General features: G+C 41.8%; 1 protein-coding gene across 6 annotated transcripts in view; it reads right to left on the bottom strand.

Annotated features, from left to right (window-relative positions):
* Positions 1-13735, bottom strand: part of LRRN1 (leucine rich repeat neuronal 1) — a 37299-nt gene extending 23564 nt beyond the window's left edge. For 2 of the 6 annotated variants that reach the window (XM_045051887.1, XM_045051891.1), the window contains exon 1: positions 13262-13735. The gene's annotated coding sequence lies outside the window, so the exon portion shown is untranslated. Of the gene's footprint in view, positions 1-497; positions 572-1486; positions 1587-13261 lie in introns of all 6 variants that reach the window. The other 4 variants (XM_011280165.3, XM_045051888.1, XM_045051889.1 and 1 more) reach the window with 4 other exon arrangements.
* Between the last annotated feature and the right edge of the window lie 3758 nt (positions 13736-17493).

Here is a 17493-nt window from a genome sequence, read left to right as displayed (position 1 = left end):
GCCTCCCTTTGAGCTTTCTGGGATGTGATTTTTAGGGTGAAAATAGCCAGCAGGCATTTGGAGTTTTGGAGTAAAGTTATAACCAGAGAGAAGCTGGATGTTTGTCTCATAAAGTCTAGTATAGAAGACTTAAGATCTCAAGAGGCATAGAGACAAAATGAAATGAAAGGGCTCAGTGGAGCCAGAGATGTACTACCATAAAACACAGTACAAATGGAAGGTTAACTCTGCATCTTACTGAAAAATAAGTGACTATCTCCACTATCATCTCCTTGATAACTACTTGGTGATAGTGTCTGAATTTAGTTATATGTCAATACAAAGATGGAACTAACACAAATTATTATAAGGGCATGCATTAGCAACTCAGTGTTGAAATGATCTCTGCATTATGAACCATAATGATTGAGATGAGGCAGAAAAGTAGATCTCTCCATGGAGGACAAATCAATAACAACTAGGTTTTATGGTCATTATGCACTAATGAAATTACTTACCATCTAAATCTCTTGGAGGATCTTGAACACTCAACATCCGTCACCTCTTTCATGTTAACACCAGCCAGATGTGGCTGTACATAATGGAGATCATGAACAAAAATATTTCATACATGAAGCATTTGCATTCCAAGCAAGAGGGATTTTTAAAGGCATCCCCAAACTAGTATTAAAAAAAAATTCCGTCTGTGGGCAACACAGGTGATGTGCTATCAATTAGCTAGTGCCCTAATCAAGAGTTCATCTATAATGAAAGGGGATTGTAGTACAAGGGAAAAATAAGCAATAGAAAGCAGAAAATAAAAGAAGGTAAACTAAATTACGAGACATTATGTGCCACTTTCACATACATTATATCTTTAACCAAGAGTCACACAGAAATGAAGTAGAGACTTTCTTTCCTGTGTGCCCTTTAGCTCTTGGAGCTTGGTGTGTGCCAGTCCAAACATGCCATGCACTAGCAGGCCATTCAATTCAGCCACTCCTGAGTCCCTGCTTATGTGATTTCTCTCCAGATATTCAAAGCCTTCTGTCATCATCCCCCTTCCTTGACTAAATTCAACACATCTCATCCCTTCCGTGCATAATGCACAGTCTCCTTTTGTCGAACTTCATATTAACTAGTAATTCTGTTTTCTCCAAACTCCAAGTGTACTTTGGAGGAATGGGCAAATGAAAGTCTGAGATTTATGATCTCCCCCCCTTTTTTTCTTTTCTAAGCCACACTGGTTTTCTCTGTTCTTCAGACCCATCAAGGTCCTTCAAACCTCTGGGCTTTGGCTTCCAAAGCTCTTCCCTTGCACTCCCTGTGCCTCCATAACTTTCACTCACCCTTGAGATTTTGGTTGAAATGTCACTTCTTTACGAAGGACTCCTCTTAGAATCCGCCATGTAATATTCGCTTTTGGCCTTGTGCACTTCTCTTTCACTGAACTTAATACAGCCATACTCCCACAGGTACTTGTGGATTAATGGATTAATGCTGTTACCTCTATCAGATGGCAAGCCCCACGTGGGAATGGACCACATTTCATCTGTCTTGCTCACAACTGTATCACCAGCTCACAGAAGACCTGCACAGAGGTGGTGCTGTTGATATTTGCCAAATGACTGAAGTTAGTAACCGTCATGTTCTAAGCACTGTAACAAGCTTTCCCACACATTCTTATAGCAACCCTGTGGATTCATATTATTCCTCCATGGTGTAGATGAGAGAGCTTGGGGGTCAAATAAATTTGAATCCTTTAACCAAGATCACACAGCCAGTATGTGATAGAGTTGAGATTCATACCCGGGACCATCTCATCTAAGCTCTGTTTTCTTGTGGAATTTCCACAGATGATCACTTAATCATTTTCTGTCTTGTTTCTATTCATTCTCTCTCCCCAGTGAGTCTCAAAACTCACTTGGGATGGAAGTTAACACCATGTACATTTTTTTTTCATCCCCCACATCACCCTTCTAATAGCACTTGATATTCTACATGCATTTAATGAATACTTTTTGATTAATAACACTTCCTTGGCATTAATATCATAAAAGCATCCCCAAATGAGTTCAACTTTCTGTAATAACCTCTCTAAAATAGTAAGGCAGTACATCTCTGATATAATACAGGTTTATAGTCTACTCATTTCTACCAAACTGCATAGGAAGTAATTTTGTAAAAAATTTTTAGACAAAGCAGTATGACAAAGTGAAATAGATATATGGAAATCCCTTTCCTCTTTCATTCATGGACTATTTGCTAAGTGCATTTTCCATGTGCCAAGTGCTCTTATAGGTGCCAGGGATCCAAGTCTAAGTAAGTCAGAGTCTTTTCCCTCAAGGAGCTGCTGTTGATGGTGTTATTAAAGAGTGAAAATAAATAATCCTAAAGTATATACTTGAAGTGAGGACAAGCAAACGTGTGAAAATCAAGGCCAGTGTGACGAACTTAGCCTGGGGGAAAACCAGAGTGAGTACCTGGTCCTATATACTTTCTAGTTTTAAGGTATTGGGTCAATTCCTTGTCTCAGGGTTTTTTTGTTTTTCTCTTTTAAAGTGGGGATAATACCTCCCAGAGTTGCTGTGTACTCCTCTAAGCACACTAAAAACATGCTATTTATTGGCGTACAAGGGTTGCTGGAGGTGACTAGTGAGGTGGTGGTTCTAGCTATCCCCCAGAAGTAAGAGTACAGATATCTTCAGTTACCCCTAAATGCAGTCACCTATCAATTGGGAAACTTTGATTAGGAAGGTTAAACAGGACAGTGAACGTGAGGTTCTTTGTTAAAATTATTATTTCCAGCTCCCAAAGCATTCAAAGAATAATGAGGCAGTTAATGCATACTCTCAACTTTGTCCTTCAAGTGCATATGACAATTTGCTAGCTGTAACAGGGTAGAGGCTAAGTCATAGCAACCTGTCCCTGTTGTCAGCCTACCAGGGGTCTCCTTAAGGGTTACCTGATTTGGCTTGCCTGGTGATTTTTTCTTGCTTTGTGACTAACCCAGCAGCCAAGAGGACTCTTGGTTATGCCGCATTGGGTTCTCATCTTGTCCCAAACAGGAGCCTTGCAGTTTGGTCAAGAAGCAAGAAAGTGATGTTATGTAGATGATGATACCAAACATCAATAATATCAATGGTAGCAGCATGATTTATCGAGCACTTACAAGATGCTAGCCATTGTTTTAAGAGTTTTACGTGCCCCCAACTTTATCATATAACACTGGATCCCTCAGAGTTGAAGCTTATGGGTCTGTTAGTTCTGGGAATGTCTTGAATTCAGTTCCTCTTTGGAGAATGGTGGCTCTGAACTGAATCTGTTCTTTCTGGTTAGAAAATGTGATTATATGAATTATGACTTTGGGGCATTGTAATATTTTCAGAGTGAGAAAAGAGTGGATACAGAACATAATTTGGAAACAAACAAAAAAGGCTCTAATGTATTCATCTGTCTGCCTTTTCTTCTAAAGCACATAAGCTGATATAAGATTTCTTGAATGTCTGGGCAAATATAAATCTCTCTTGGGGTCTACCACAAAGGTAGACTACTTATGAACTACTGACTTTCCAAACATCTGGTCTGAATCTTGTTGTCTCTTAAAGTCCGTTCACTTGCCTCTGAGTAAGGATCCTTGGAATGCCTACACCATTTAGTCAGAAATGTTAGATTTCAATATAATACCACTCCTACCCATTATTACTGTTTATTTACCTTGGGGTCCAGGAACTGTGCAAAAGGCTATATATGCATGATTTCATGGAATAAGTCCAGTGATTCTGTAAGGCAGGGTCTGTTATTATTTCCATTTTATAGATGAAGATACTGAGGTTCACTGAAATGACTCCAGACCACAGAGCTAAGATGCAGTTTTGGAAGTAATTCCTCTCAACTCTAAGTCCTGTCTAGTTATCCACTCTCTTTGCCCTGCTTTGGGCTATACATCCTATAACACTTATGGTAGTGACTCACATTGTTCTGATGTATCACCTGCATGTCAGAAAGATCCCTTAAAGCAAAACACTCTTTAGAAGCAAATCTTAAATAGTTTTCATTATTGCTAGCAGTTTTAAGCTCTTGTAAAAAGTCATTCAATACTTTTCATAAGATTCAGCAATCTGCAAATATCCAAGACAGTAACTTTCCTCAAAATTAATCATTTTACTTCTGTCTTTTTTCCGTGTAACAAAAAGATGCTTTTTGGTTTTCAGAAACCCTCTAAATTCAGACACTGATGATATAACAATACGCAGTGTGATGGTAATGGTTAGGAGAATGCAATCTTTAGGTATTTCGGCTCATTAAAAATTTTTTTAACTTAAATATGACTTTAAAATATGCTGTTAATAACACCAATATAATTTTAAAGAATAATTCAGTGATTGGCTAAATAAAAATACCAAAGTTGACTCAAAACTTAAATAATAAAATAGGGGCACCTGGGTGGCTCAGTTGGTTGAGAGTCCAACTTCGGCTCAGGTCATGATCTCACGGTTTGTGAGTTCGAGCCCTGCGTTGGGCTCTATGCTGACAGCTCAGAGCCTGGAGCCTGCTTCGGATTCTGTCTCCTTCTCTCTCTGCCCCTCCCCCACTTGTGCTCTGTCTCTGTGTCTCTCAAAAATAAATAAATGTAAAAAAAAATTAAAAAGAAACTTAAATAATAAAATACATCATGTTTTATTTTATAGAAACTCTACTTTAATAATGGAATTACAGATTATTAGGGCCAAATGGGCTATGAGAGCTAGTCCAATCCAATCCTTTTGTTTTATAGTTGCAAATAAAGATGAAGAAACACAGCCCAGTGCTTTAACAGTGCAGGTTCAGAGTCAGACAGGCCCAAGTTCACATTCTTGCTCTGCCACTTACCAGCTCTGAGACTGTCTGTCATCCACAGTCACAGAGCCAGTTCTTGAAAGCACCTTGCCTAGGAAGCAGGGCTGCTGTAAACTGAGAATTCAAATAAAAGACTTTCACGTCTAAAGCAGATGCTTATTCATTCATTCATTTGACAAATATTTACTGAGTACACACTACCATGACCTTGGGCAAGTTACTTGTTTTGTGCCTTATTCCTGAGCTGTAAAGTGGGTATCCCCATTATACAGTTTTTGCAAGGATTAAATGAGTTAATGCATAGAAGGTGCACGGGATAGTTCCCGGCACAGTGGAAAGGCACACACAATGTTGGGTATCATTACTTTTCTCCTACTGTTACTACACTCCGTGTTAGGTAATCTAGTGGGGCTCTGGGGATATAATTCAGGAGCCCTATGTAATATTTTCCTCCTAATTACTAAAGCATCTCTTGTGTATGGAGTGAATCTCTCACTCCATTGTCACTCCTGAGGGTGAAGCTGCTTGTAAGCTTATTTACAAGGGTTCTATTTTGACAGTGCTATCCTTCATGCATGAAGGGAAAAATATCTCACCTGCATTTGCTCATGTACTTTGTGTTTTTTCCTTCAGATGGCTTTGAAGACACTCAAGTTTTTCACCTGGTCTCCCAGGTGAGAAATGATGAGTTTGTGAGTATGTGAGGAGGTTGGCTGGGATTCCAGAGACAGGTTGTCCCCACAGGACATAGCAGAACTAACTAGTCCTTTGGGAGTGTTAAACTTTACATGCAGTCCTTACTGCACAGAACCATAATGAGCTGGAAGAACAAGCAGAGAAATCCAGTTAATTGCCACTCCAATGTCTTCAGTGGTTCTACCATGGTTGGATGAGTTACTATAGATTCCATCAGTGTTCTGGAGACATGAGCTGAAGTCCTATATAACTATAGCACTCATGGAAATCACAGAATTATGAAGGTGAAAAGGACCTTAAATGGTCATGTAGCTTCTCACAAGAGCACGTTACACTATCCTAGAGAAGTGAGAAGTTACATCTTTAAGAACTTGAGAGAAGGCTCTTTACAAAGCTCATTTTGATGAACAAGTCTTATTATTGAAACAAAAACATACGCTTCTCAGTATGAAATCAAGTATGTCTCCTCTGTTTGTGTGTATGTGTGTGCACATGTGTGTATGTATATACAAAGTTAAAATACCCCTGCCAAACAAAACCAGAAAACCATGCCACTATCACTTTTCTTTTGTAGGCAGAACACCCTCAGTTCTCTTTCATCTTCTGGGCTATCTCATTTTCTTATCCTAGCCATCTTTAGCCTATGAACCTTTCTTCCCAGCTTGTCACAAGTTATTTTTTTAAGCCTCTAAGGTCAGTTTAAGGTAAGACATTAGAGAGAAAGTCTGATTAGTTCTTAGGTGTCTGGGAAACCCAGCTTAAATTTCCCTGCATGATACATTTTAACTGATACATCCCAGGTCCTTGCTCTCCTTGGTAACCCAAGAGCTAAAGTGCTGAGTCACTGTCATATTACCTGTTCTGTCACCACAGTTCAGGAAACAGGCTTGGTACAAGCAAGGAGCCTCAGGTCTTATCCCAGATCCAGTCTTACCCTAGATGTATGATCTTACACAAGTTCAACTTAAGCTAGGAAAAAGAAAATTGCACCCCTTTTTCTTTTACAACTTAGAAATGTATTAAGTGACTTGTCCAAGGTCACACTAAACTGCTCCATGGCTCTGGTCCCTTAGTTATTGAAAAAAGAGAGAAAGAATGATATTTGGTGTCTCAGAATAGTAGAGGTCAAATGAGATACATATTTAAGGACTCTGCAAAATGTGAAGTTGTAAAACATGAGGCACTATTCATTTTGTCAGTGCAGCCCATCTTCTTTTTATGCAGCATGTGCTGTTATATGTTTCTTGCAACTGACTTTGATTCTGTTTCTAGCCTCCTCTTCTGCTTGCTCAAGACACTCTGAATTCTAACCAATTCAGAGGCGTCTACCCTCTCTAAAGCAACCATCCCACTCACTGGTGTTCAGTGAGACTAGATTTAAAATGGTCTCCTGCCAAATACTTGTGTTGCAGGTGATAGCCTGTTCTGTAAATTAACCAGAAGGTTTCTTAAAGCCTTTCCCAATGGCCAAAATCTGAATTAACGCTCCTGCTTCTGTACTTTTGTAGCTCACACTTTTGCCATCACAGCATACTTTATTGTACTTGTCATTCTCCTTTCTATAACACCAAATAGACATTAACTCAGGGCAGAGTCAATGTCTGTTAGAACAGGGTTTGTCAAAACTTTGGTACGATTGACACTGGACCAAATAATTCTTTGTCGTGGGGAGACCATCCTATACATTTTAGGATGTTTACCGGCATCCCTGGCTTCTACACATTAGATGCCAGTAGCATCCCCCACCTTTAGTTGTGACAACTGCCAAAGATGTCTCCAAATATTGCCAAGTTCCTCCTGGAGGTAGGGATGGGTGGGGTGGGGAGGTCAAATCACCCCCAGTTAAAAACCCCTGTGCTAGATCTAGCAAAGTGCCTTCTTCACTCTATAACTATTTGTAGAAGAATACGTGACTGATGGAAACAAACTGCTTCTGATGGATTTAATGTACAAGCTGCAGAAAAATCAAGCTAATTTCTTTTGGTTTTAGTACCTCCTATAATGCCTGGCACACAGCTGGGGCTCAGGATATATTCACTGGGTGAACGAGTGTTCCAAGAACATAAACAGCTTCCTGTATCCCAGGTAAAATTATTTCCCTCAAGAAGACCCAGGTGAGGTGATAGGGAATTATCACATTAGGAGGAGAAAATTTTTAAAAGAACAACAAAAAAATCTCTTAGCTGTGAGATTAGAAGCCAGAAAAAATACCTTGCAGAAAAGAGCATCATGGCTATGTTCCCCACACCTTTAGCTCTCCGTCCAATCGTGGCATTTAGGGCAGAAATAAAACTCTTTGCAGTGCTAATACTAGACACTTCTAGCATTTCTGCATCCTTTGCAACAACTCAGTTAGGGACATGAAGTACCAGGCGGGTTGCAGGACATCTAGAAGGTCACACATTCAGGCATTAGTGTCAGAGCTGGGAAATGAGCCTGCGCCTTCCTGACTCCCTGGACAGTACTTGATTACAGTGATTATTATGGATGCAAATTAAGACTTATTACTATTGTGAAATAACAATGCAGGTTAATGATATTCTTTATTGCCACACTAACATTTTTTTCTAGAGGGGAAAATTATAGGCATGAAACCAATTAAGCAACCTTTCTTTCTTTGTAAAGCTTTTTAGTGTTCCTAAATGAAGATTCTCTCTTTGTGCTTACTGCTTAATAGTGCAAACTGATTTTTTGTCTCTTAGGTCTTACTGAGATGGATGCTAATACTGGTGCTGTCTTTTTTTCCTGTATGAATTGAAAATGACTACGCTAATACATTATCTCACAAAGGGCAGTCATAAATAGGAAGAGCAAATATTTTGAAATGAATATTTAATGGACATTCTCCTATAGAGGTTAGGCATTGTTGGAAATGCCTCCCTTGGAAATCTTTGTTAGCCGAAGTCTCGCAATTGCCCTTTTCTGGACACCACTGAGGGACAGCTCTCCTCCCGTGATTGAAACAAGTGGCTCCAGAAAACAATGGCAGATTAATTTATGTATCCCCCAAACTTTACTTCGTTGTCCTTTACTCCCAGTTCTACAAAACACAAAAACCTTTCCCGTAGAAGGGCGTCATGTCACATGTATATTGTTACTGTAACTATGGGAACCAAAAAATGCCACCAGTGTGTCTGTTTCATACACAAATGAGGGGACAGCTGTGGAGTCCACATGTCTGCCAGTGGTATAATAGATGAGAGGCAGGATGGCCTGGGTCGGAAAATTACGACTCATTTATATTAATCGAAGCTTTCAAATAACATTCCAAACCCTTTGCTATAAAGAGTGTAAATGGAAGGCAATAAGCCTCATAAAAGCAGTTTCATCCCATAGCTTTCAAAACTAAGTGTTGTAAGTAGATGCACCAGCATCCTAAGTGCAAAATGATGGAACTTCAGTGTGTATCACTGAAAGTTTAAGCTGAGTTTCTCTGCATGTCAGGGATGACGGTCAGTCTGGTAAGTACAGTGGTTCGATCCAAGTTCAATGTTTGTTAGTTATGGCATTTGAAGCACAGCTTCCTCAAATCCTTTAGCAGTTTCACTGAAAGTTAGTCCTTCCAGAGCTATTCACTCAACATTATCACGTTACAGGATTGGCAGGGTTAAGAAACAGCTAAGATAACCTAGCTGTGACTAGACAGTAGCTTGTTTCCCAGCTAAATAACTAATAAAATTGCTGATAACATTCTACCTTTGCTAGACCTTTGGAGAATATTCAAAAAGTAAAAAAGATGTAAGCCTACATGTTTCTTTTTCAAAAAGCAGTGTACCACAAAATAGTATAGACTTTAATTATTAAATAATATGGATACCAGTTCTGTAGGTGCCATGGCTCTGGAAACATATACTATAATATTTTATCACGTGTTGTAAATGCAATGTCAATGAACTATTTATTACATGTCTGTCTATGGTTTAACACTTGGAGGCCACAGTCTGTAACAGATCTATAAAATAGGTGAACGGTAATATCCTAAAGGAAAAAATTAAAAAAACAAATTTCATTTGAGAAGACTTCTAGAGCAAAGGGTTCCCTTGGACAGTAACTATTGAATTTTACATATAGGGTTTAACTTTTGTTTCTATCCTATATTTTAAGCCAAAAACAAGAGAGAATATGGGTTTTCCTGACTTCATCTATATAATTATATTTTCACCCTGAATAAAATATTAATCAAAGCTATATTCATGAGTCAAAGAAACTTCCATTGTTCCCAGAAACCAAAATATGATTCTAAAATGGAATTTGCTTTATCTCCAGATTGGCTTAACCCCAAGTAGATATTCAGCATAATAATTTTGAAAAATTAAATATAATAGTTAAGCAACCTTACATTAGTGCTCAAGTGAATCATTCAAAGAACTATTATTTTGTAGCCTAAAATAAATTTTAAGAAAGCATTATGAAAGTCTAGCAAAAAGTGACATGCAGATCCTGCAATTTACCATATTTTATTTATGATATATGATTATTTATGGTGGCATAAAAAGCCCACCATTCTGTTTATTTATAGTCATACCCAACTGGCTTAGAAAGTAGCACTATAACTCTGTGGAGGCAGATTTTCTTTAGTACCTACCAGTTTGTTGCCATGAGTGTCACTGCTTTAGGATATGTGGTAATTGCTCTAGCAATTCAGGTCAAGAAGCTAGCCTTAGCAGGCCCCAACCAGAGAGAGATCAATGGGTGAGTTTTTTCTTGCTGTTTTTGAATTCCAGACACTATCCAGAGCTCCGTGTGTTATTGTTCAGCGGCAGAGTCTGCAGTTAGATCTGGTCTAAGATTTTATTTAGCACAGTGATTTTTTTACAATAATAAGTACTTTATTACTTTTATTTGCCAAGGACTATGCTCTAGTCTCCCCTTTCATTAGACTGGCAAAGATTTCACATAGGCAGGATAATAACCAAAGAGAATTTCTTACGAATGTGAGGCTGTGGTCAGTTTAAAGTTACCAGGTTTGTTTCAAAAATACCTAGATAATTTACAGTAAAATAGTTTACAGCTTAATTTAGAAAAGTCAACTGTATTTTATAGTTAACTCTCAAGTCCATAATGAAGACCGAATCTCAGGCTTAAGTCACATATGTGTGTATTCTAATGATTTGTTACTTTCTGACTTCTTGATAGCATTAAGACATAAAATGAAATCTTGGCTTTAACATTTTCTTACTTAAATTTGACTCAATTCAGTTTTCCCCTCCTGGGAAAAAAACTGCCTTATGTGTAAAAGTCACTGAACCAGCAAAAATAACTTAAAGGAAACATGTAAAATAGCAGACTAACATCTGTTGTGCACCCCTCCCCCACAAACACTGAGCCCTGAAAACAATGTTGTCTTGGGGTGGGGGGTGGATTTTAATGTCCCTTTCAGTGAATATACAGAATACTGGGCAAGCACTGTTTAGTGAATAGGTTCTTTTTTCTCTTCAACAATGTTTCAGACTGACAAAAGAAGAGGCCAAGGAGGCTGGCTTGTCAGTAGGTATAATCCCAGGGCTCACGTGCAGCCCACACCGCTGGCCTTTTGTTCAGTAGTCGCACTACTCTAGGAGGTGAGCAAGCAGTGGTCTATTAGCTAATGTTAAACAAGGCAGAGATTCCCCTAGTTTGGACTGCCTTCCACTCATGGTTTTGTCCTGTGGCCCGAAAACCCATCAGGTGACTAGGATCATGCCGGTTTCATCACCTTCACTTCTACAAGTTTGATGCCTTAAGAACTAAAATAATTTTGCTTGAACAGTGAACATTCTAGTGAATGTCAATTACAACTGTCTCTTCCTAATTGTTTTAGCTCTGAGGATGGAGAGCAAATGTGAGCTGGAGATAAAATGACTAAAAGGAAAAGAAAAGAAACTCTAAAAGTTGAAAGGGCAGTTCAGTAATCACCTCAAACCACCAGAAGTGGATTAAAGTTACAGCCTACTTCATATAAATATTTTCCTCACTATCCAACTCAGAACATGCAGCTTCAATGTTGCACAAAAATACACAGCCAGGTAAAGAGCCAGAAGTACTTTGAGCTTTCAACACAATAGCACTCAGAGAATTTGGCTCTTGAAGGTGTCAGCAAGATATGGAATTCCTAAACAGAAAAACTCACACTGCGCCTTTATTCCATTTTCTTAAGGTCTATTGTTAACTAAAGACTCCTTGTCTTTTCAAATTCCTTCATGTGAATGGATGAGGCCAGACATCTGCCAGGATTCGCTCACATTTGCATGCAAATCAGAGACTTCGGGACACACATGGCCAAGAAGCCAACAACACCACTTTTACTCTAGATTTATACTGATCAAAGTGCCTTCCTGAACTTTCAACATCTCTAGTTCTAGCTCTTAAAAATGAAGTAATAAGCATATTTGAGTAATGTTATTTAGACTATCGTGCCAAAGCACACTGCCAAACAAAACAACACACCGTCTTTCAGAAAATCCTACAAGCAAAAGCCCAAATCAGCAATACCTGTTCCCGCATTGAATCTAGCCTTTCCTTTACTATGTAGGTCTGGAAATGAAAATGCTAATGGTGACGTGAGATTTAGGGAAGGATCCATTTTCTCGGACTCTTGGCTTTTGCCTGTGTAGTTCAAATGCCTCAAAACTATTCACACCCTGGCCATTCATGCATTCATTCTTTCATTCCCAGGCACTGTATTTGGCCATGGGGATACAGCGGTGAACGTAGCAGGTAAGATCCCCCTCACCCAGAACAGGTACCACCTCCGAGTTTCTCACTCCGCATATCTACCTCGACCCCTTCGAAAGGGTCCCGGGACGGGTTTTCCACCAGTCCTGGGCGCGTGGCGCCGTTCCCGCGGTTGGATCTTTCTTCACCACCCCAGCCTGCCAGGCAGGGACTCCCAGCGCGGGAGGCGGTCGCAGCAGGTCCCTTGGAAACGCCGAGTGGGGGGCTGCCCACACCCCTCTCCACGCAGCACAGAGGATACTCGCTGGCAAACTTTCCTTGCTCTGACCCCGGCCGAGCGGGAACCCAGCACCTATTTGGTTCCTGTAACGGACCGAGGTTCCCTGACATTTTAGCATCCCTGACAAGCCTCCTGAGGCTGCTACCCCTTCTGGACTCAAAATATGTAGGGTAAGGTCTTTCCCCCAATTATACTGCCCGACAACTGGGTAGGTCCTTCCGAATGCTCGGGCTTCATTACACTTCAGTGCTTTGTGAATTGTGTCCCTTGCCCCTTTAACAACAAGGCCACCACCAAGACATGCTTCCTCTTAGCTCTTCCCACTACCTGCCACCTTCCTTCCCATCTCTTCCTTTCTCTTTCCAACTCCCCAGACCCCCTTTACGCGCTCTTCTCCAGCCCCAGCTGTCTTACCCGTTCACATCCCAGCAGTCCTCCTTCCTGTGGATCGCCGGGCGACACCCTCCCCCGCGCTGGTCCCTGAAATTCAGCGGGCTCGCCTCCTGTCACTGCCTTTTGCCCATTTCTGCCTCGCCTTCATTCCAAACTATTACTCTCCCCCATCCCTGTGGGGTATTTTGGGGAGGGGGGCTGGTGGGAAGATGCGAAAAGGGTTACTAGATTGCCATTTCCCCGACTTGGTCATTTTCTCCAGCTCCATGAGCCGCGCCCCCTGATCCCCCGTAGGCCCGCGATCTTATCCCGCAGTTCCCCATACCCTGTGGGGCCCGCCACGCCGCCAAGTTTGCCTCGACTTCCCCTTTGCAGCCGCCCAAACCTTCCGCCACCGCCCGGCTAGGCGAGCGCACTTACCCCGAGGCCCGGCTGGCGGGGTTGTGGGGTGCGCACGGACCCGCCGCGGCAGCAGGAGGAGGAGGAGGACTGCCGGCTGAGCGGCGCCTCCCTCCCAACCCGCAGCGCGTACTGGCTCCTTGGGGGGCTCCCAGCAGAGCACCAAGACAGGAGGCGAGGCAACGACACGAGCAACAGCTGCTGCGCGGGCCTGGGCTCAATCCGACTCTCGGGGGTCGGGGCAGAAGCAGGCAGGATTGGGAAGGAGGGCAGGAGAAGTGGGGTGCAGAGGGCGAGGCAGAGAGAGGCCAGGTCCCGAAGAAGGCGCCCGGGGCAACTAGAGATGCCACCGCGCGGATGCCGCCGCCTGGGCTAACGCCACCAGCCCCTCTCCCCACGCGGAGGGCGCTGCAGGCGCGGGCGCACGGGCCTCGCCTAGCTCTCCGGCTCGCTGCCGGCGCCCTCGGTGCGCCCCGCTTTGTGCTCCCCGCAGCCGGCGTGCACCTGGTGTAAGCAAAAGCGGTCAGCTGATGGGCTGCACGCCTATTGGCTGCTCCGCGGTCTCCTCCCCTCCCGCCCGACCCCCTTCCTAGCCTCCCCCTCCTGGCCTCCAGCCTCCGGCTCAGCCCCTTGCTGGGGCACCATCTGTAGCCCGCCCAACAAAGGCGCAGCGCCACCGGTCTCGGGTGGCCCGGCCGCCCTGCGCCGCCGCCGCGGCCGCTGCAGGGAGCAGTGGGCCGCCGCTTTTTGTCTGAGGGACGGCAGGCTGCGGCTGGGTTAGGGAGGCAAAGCATAGTGCCGTTTCTTAGCAAAAGAAACACCAAAAAAAGAAAAAGAAAAAAAAAAAAAAAGCACTTGCTGGGAGACCAGTTAGGTACAATGGGGCCCAATCTCTGCGCAACATAGAACTTGGGCTCAGAGACAGAGAAGCAGACAAAATTCAACCCGAGAGAGAGCCAAGTTAAAGTATGAAATCTGACCTTCGTCTTAAAATGCATGGTGATTACTTGGGCTGTGTGTTTGCCTACCTAGGTGGCTGTGCAACTGGCTGGTGCCCTTGTCGCGGGAAGTAGTATTTGCGGACACTTAAATGAATGGTGAAGCCACTTCCGATTTAAGGAGGCTCCAGAAAAAATGATTCTGAAACTTTCTAATTACAGCCTTTTGATTTGTTACGTGTGAAACCGATTGGGAATGCAGTGTATTCGGAGTGGGGGGTGTCTGAGAGCAAGAGGTGGAAATGGGTCTTTGGAAACTGCACGTGAACCTGAATCTCAACTTCCCGAGTCCGGTTTAGAACCAGGCTCCAGAAAAGCCTTTGGTACTTGTTGCTGAGGAATCTGCTTTAAGCTAGGCAATTATTAACCCCTCATTACTGAACAGCTTTGGGTGCGAATGTGGTAACATTTCCTCATCATGCTCAAGCTTAGAATTTGTGGGGAATTTGGAAGGACACATTATTACAGAATCTATCTTTTGAATTCCGTGAAGACATAGTGTAAATTTAATAATAATCGTATATCTTGGTCTTTATTGCATTTCTTGATGTCTTTCCTAGATGTCTGATAAATACAATGCTCCTATATGTCCATCCCCTTTATGTTATCCTGAAACTATCATGTAGTTTCCAGTGGGTCACAGTGTGCCTTAGAACCTTTAGGGAAAGAAGATATTAGGATTGTGGGCAGAAGGGAGGTAAAGAATAGAAGAGCTATGCAAAAAGGCTCATTGCAACTAGGGTGGGAGAGTACTGCCTCTAAGTGAATAAGATTTAAGAACTTTCCAAGCAAGTTGAGTCTTTCTCAAGATTCACATTTTTGTCTCTTTCCCCCCTTCTGATACTGGTTATACGCAGGTTAGAGTTTGTCTGAAAGAAGGCAGGGCTCTGGTGAATCATCAGGGAAAGATAGAACACAGGTTTCTTAGGGAGTCTCCCTTAGGTTTTCCAGCTGTCTTTCTGGGAGAGGAGGGGAGTTGATGCTGAACCCTGCATTGTGGGGCTTTACAGAGATGTGTCATGGGAGGGGGGCAGTTGAAGCGATTAATGATGATGGGGAATTATTCTTTCTGGGAGGCAGGATGGATAACAGCCTCCAGGTTTGGGAAGAGACTTCATGAGAATGGTATGAAGCCCAGCTAAGAAGAAACCAATTCAGGCATGAGTGTGTGAGGCCAACATTGCTTTAAATCCCAACACTGCAATTTATGAGATATGTCCCTCTGGGAGCAAGTCACTTTACCTCTCTAAGCCTTAGTTTCCTTGGCTATAAAGTGGGGTTAATAACAGTACCTGTCCCAAAGGGTTGTGCTGATGAGAAAGTGTAAGCACAAAAATTTCTTGGTGCAGTTCTTGGTATATAGTAAGCAGTCAGCAAATGGAAGCAGTAGGCATTATTATCCAGGTAGTGAAGACGAAAGCCAAACATCAGTTCAGACAGATGGGATAATTAATTCACAAAACTGTCACACAGGTGACAGAATATCTTAAAGGCATTAGCACTTCCAATGAGAGAAACAGACTGTCTCCCAACTCTTCAATTCATTTCTTTTAAAAACAGTATCTTTTATTTAAACGTATTTCCCTCTTCCCCAAGGCAAGAGTAAGAATGGAAGCTCTGCCAGTTTCTACTTGACCAGTGCAGTTACTTGGCTCCAGGCAGAAGGAGAATTGTCAGTAGGAAGAAATGGGAAGGGGACTTGAGCAGGAGGACAGGGATTGTTTGGTTTGGGGAAGATTGCTGTGGGACAGAAGAGGACAAATGTAGGCAGAGCAATTACCAAGAAATCTGAAATTTGGTCTAGTGGTTGGAAAATTTAATAAATTGCCTGGATGGCTAACTGGTCCAAATTTTAGAAACTGTCATTTTGTGACTCTTTACCTGTAGGGATGAATGAAGAGGAAGCAGCTACTCAATGGCCCAGGATAACTAAACCAAACTCACTTGTTTATTTTTTAGAAGTCTGTCTGGATTACTCCTAGTGAGCTCACCCAGTCCTGGGGTTCTAAATTTATTAGTGGAAAAGGACTTATCATAATACTCATTTATTTGGGCCATTGTAGAAGAACTTGGAGGCTTTGAAGGACAGTAGAAATGGATAGAAGGGCCTAAGAGTTCCCAAGAGAGCCAGATCCTTCTACTGTTATAAGGAGGAGTTCTTGCCCCTGGAGCTGGCCATGTTGGGACCCTACAGATCCCTCTGGGCTCCCCCCAAGCTCCCCTTGAGGTTCTTTAGCTTTGGTTTCAAGAAACATTATAATTGGTATTAGCCTAATTGCACTGATCTATGTGGTAAATGAGGGGGAAAAAAAGAAAGATGGGACTTTAGATGGTGATCATATTAGAATAATCTTTAAAAGAACATCTGTATTTTGAGAATAAAGTAATAATAAGCCATTTAAAACCACAATTTTTAAAAGTTGAAAATATGTTTCTCTCTAATTGAAATATCAATAGAGTGCTGGAGTCAAGGCTCTGAGTTAATATTATAGTTTTAAAACAAACACCACCAAGCTCTTAGAGAATGATGACTCTACAGCTCATAATTATGTGACTGCTGTGATTATTGTTAAATTTCATACCAAATGTGTTGTTTCCCTAAGAATTTTTGACAACTGAGTAGGTTTACTATATATAATTCCTATTCTTCCAGTTTTGTTCTTCATACCAATTCATTCCAACACAATATCATTCCAACACACCACAAAACTGAGGTTTCTGTAATTTTTTTTTTTTTTTTTTGCATTTAAGTCTAATAATTTGGTATGGAACTAAGGTGACCGGTCATCTTAGTTTGCCTGGGACTATCTAGGAAATAGGCCTATAAGTCTCACATCTCAGGAAACAGCTCATTCCAGGCAAACCAAGATGGTTCTTTGTCCTAAATGGAACTCACATTAGGAAGTATATGGTACTGTTGCAATCTTAGTTGAATTATAACCTTGCAGATACAACAAATGATGTTCTAGCATCAGTAAGAGGGATGAGATCAAGAATCCTGTTTCCACTTGTAGAACTTAATTGCTATAGAGCCCATTACAATTATCTAATTCAACCTCCTTATTTTATAGATAAGGAAACTAAGCTCTAGAAAGAGCTCTGCCAGTCTGCTGACAAAGCCTACACTAGAAAGCTAGACTGTATACTGTTTGAAGGCAGAGACCAGATGGCTAACTCCTAGCCCAGCATTCAGCATGTATTAAGTACTCATTAAACATTTTTCAATCACTGAATTTAATAAATTAAATAAATGAA

Source organism: Felis catus, chromosome A2, assembly GCF_018350175.1.
Source record: "Felis catus isolate Fca126 chromosome A2, F.catus_Fca126_mat1.0, whole genome shotgun sequence".
NCBI lineage: Eukaryota > Metazoa > Chordata > Mammalia > Carnivora > Felidae > Felis > Felis catus.
Note: the sequence above shows the minus strand (reverse complement) of the source record. Positions and strands in the feature narration are given on the sequence as shown.